The sequence below is a fragment of the Neolamprologus multifasciatus genome, chromosome 15 (genome assembly GCF_963576455.1).
Source record: "Neolamprologus multifasciatus chromosome 15, fNeoMul1.2, whole genome shotgun sequence".
NCBI lineage: Eukaryota > Metazoa > Chordata > Actinopteri > Cichliformes > Cichlidae > Neolamprologus > Neolamprologus multifasciatus.
This window is the reverse complement of record NC_140453.1, coordinates 40,391,010-40,394,051: the sequence shown is the minus strand read 5'-3', so window position 1 is coordinate 40,394,051 and position 3,042 is coordinate 40,391,010. Positions and strand designations below refer to the sequence as shown.

Genomic DNA, 3,042 nt, shown 5'->3' with positions numbered 1-3,042 from the left:
CCATAACACACATATGCCCCGAGGGGGTCCTAGCGACCCCATCATCATCATCCTCATCATCCTCATCCTCATCCTTATCCTCATCACCATAACACACATATGCCCCGAGGGGGTCCTAGCGACCCCATCATCATCATCATCCTCATCATCCTCATCCTCCTCATCATCCTCATCCTCATCCTTATCCTCATCACCATAACACACATATGCCCCGAGGGGGTCCTAGCGACCCCATCATCATCATCATCCTCATCCTCCTCATCCTCCTCATCCTCATCCTTATCCTCATCACCATAACACACATATGCCCCGAGGGGGTCCTAGCGACCCCATCATCATCATCATCATCCTCCTCATCCTCATCCTCATCCTTATCCTCATCACCATAACACACATATGCCCCGAGGGGGTCCTAGCGACCCCCACCCTAATCATCATCATAATAACACACATATGCCCCGAGGGGCGTCACCAAGACCCCCCCATCATCATCATCATCATCATCATCATCATCCTAATAACAACACACACGCCCCTCGGGGGGGTCACCACGACCCACGCCCCGAGAACAGGCGGGCGCACAAGGGTTAAGGGAAACAACCGACTCGACGCCAACGCTTTCTTCACGTTGTAATAAAATATACAGCCAGAGGGGGGCGTTTTAAAAACGCACCCCCCTGTCCCGCGCGGCCCTAATGGCATACCCCCCGCGAGCCCCGCCTTTCCGTCCGCGGCCGTGTTGATATGGTGCACGGCCAGCAAAGGCCGCCTTTTCCATCCCAGGGTATGTTGAATGTACACACTAACACAACGTACACAGAAGAAGGGACTAATGCAAGTGTGTATCAGCGACACCGCGGAATGACAAATATAACATCCTACCATGTTTCCTATGTACTACGATTACTATAAAGCAGCGAAAGGAACTGGGTTGAGAGAGAGAGAGAGTTTCATTAGGCGTCACATCAACATGGATGCCCTCTTCCAGTTGACCCACATATCTGATTCCACCCAGGCGCACTTGAAAAACGTGTACTCAAGCTTGGCAATTTGCATGTGTCTGTCCGCTGTCGGCTCCTACGTCTACATCTATGTGGTCGCACGCCTGGTTACAGTGAGTGCGGTGTCCCCCCTCGCAGTCCTGGGGTTCTTGATCTGTCTTGCGGTGGCTACCCTCACCTCACTGGGGTTGTTTATCTGGTTTGCCGTGACCCCCCATAATCCTGAGACAGAAAGGAAGAGACTAGCAATCGTTGAAGGATTTGCCTTGCTCACAGGTTTTAGCCTCGGACCCATACTGGACAGTGTCATCGCCGTCGATCCGAATGTCATCGCGACCGCCTTCTTGGGAGCCTCTGTGATTTTCATCTGCTTCACTCTCAGCGCCTTGTACGACACACACAGGAGCCACCTGTTCCTCCGAAGCACACTCATGTCCGGCTTTTCTATCCTGTTGCTGATGTCTCTGACGAACGTGTTCTTTGGATCTACGCTTCTGTTTGAGGCGAACACGTACCTGGGACTGCTCGTCATGTGCGGCTTTGTCCTGTTTGACACTCAGCTCATTATCGAGAAAGCAGAGAACGGGGACAAGGACTACATCTGGCACTGTGTGACCTTGTTTATGGATTTCATTAGCATTTTTAGGAGACTGCTGATCATGCTTTCCACGAAGGAGAAGAACAAGAAGACGTTCTCCGAACGTATTTTGTGCAACATGATAACGACCGATGTGTGAAATGAGTGCATGTATGCTGTATTATTACATTGCCTGAAAGAACACAAACGCTGCATGCTTCTGTTCATGATTGTTTTATTGTTGACAATAAACAAAGACTACAACATTTTATGTGGGTTGTTTGTATGCTTGGTGAACAAGGTTATGCTAGAGAGGAGGTTAATGCAGAACGCCGCATCTCGCTTTAGCCGGCATTCTGAGGACTTTGCGAGTCCTCAGCTGCAATACGTTGATGTCATCGGGCTCAGCGATGGCTGGCTTGTTATCAGTGTCAGTGCTCTGAGAGGCAGCTTGGTTCAGCCTCAATGCGTTGATGTCGTCGGGCTCGGCGATGGCTGGGTCGCCTGCGGCGTCCGTGCTCTGGGAGGCAGCTTGATTCTCAGCATTATCGGCCGCATCGGATGCCATTAGCTCTGCGCCCAGAGCGTATAGGCAGATATAGCCCGTTACCTCCGCCATGATATTCCAGACCGGGTCGATGTCCACAATGCCTCGTCTCAAGACGCGAGCGCTCTCGCTGGGACACTTAGCAGTAGGCTCGACCTTGACTCTCACCGTGAAGTTGTGGTCCATTTCGAGAGTGAACCACATCTCGTAATCATCCTCGGCCAATCCCACATTGTCGTGGCCTGCGCATGTGGGATCGCCCGAAGCCTCGTGTATCTTGTCCACAAACCTCGCTATTGTCCTGGCGGTGAAATACAAATCCTTGGCGTACTCGGCATGGTCAACGGGGTGTTCGTGCACGTAACGGAGCATAGCCAGACACCATCTGTTGTTCCCCGTAGCACTCAGCGAGTGTCTATACAGAGACATGTTAGACATCATAACTTTGAATGTTAAAGTAAATGGCTCGACCGTCTTGGCGAACTCTGCAAACGTGTGCAAGTAGCCCTGCCGGTTTGCGTTAGAACTCGCCGACGAGTGCGCACCGTCCAAGAGCACCAGCTGCCCGGTCGGGTTCATCTCGCTGTATTCGTGTTATGCTGCTATCCTCTGAGACTCCTATGTCTGGGTGACAGTGTGACTTGTTCGAATGCCGGGGAGCGTAGAACCAGGGGTTCGGTTTTATGTATTCTGTTTAACCATCGGTGGGGTTTTTGCCAATGTATATACAAGCCAGAAATTCATTTATGGTCTTAGGGTGCCATCTAGTGGCCATGAGGTTATGGCAGATTGTATAACATTACGCTGAAAACCCTAGTACTGTATAAGGGGTACACTGCTAGCCATAGTGGTTAATACAAATGTTTTTGTTCTTTCTGTTTACAGATGACCACACACACCCATATACACACTCACAC

General features: G+C 50.9%; 1 pseudogene; it reads left to right on the top strand.

Annotated features, from left to right (window-relative positions):
- The first annotated feature begins 947 nt into the window (after positions 1-947).
- Positions 948-1,971, top strand: LOC146502777 (putative Bax inhibitor 1 pseudogene; annotated as a pseudogene).
- The last annotated feature ends 1,071 nt before the right edge of the window (positions 1,972-3,042 follow it).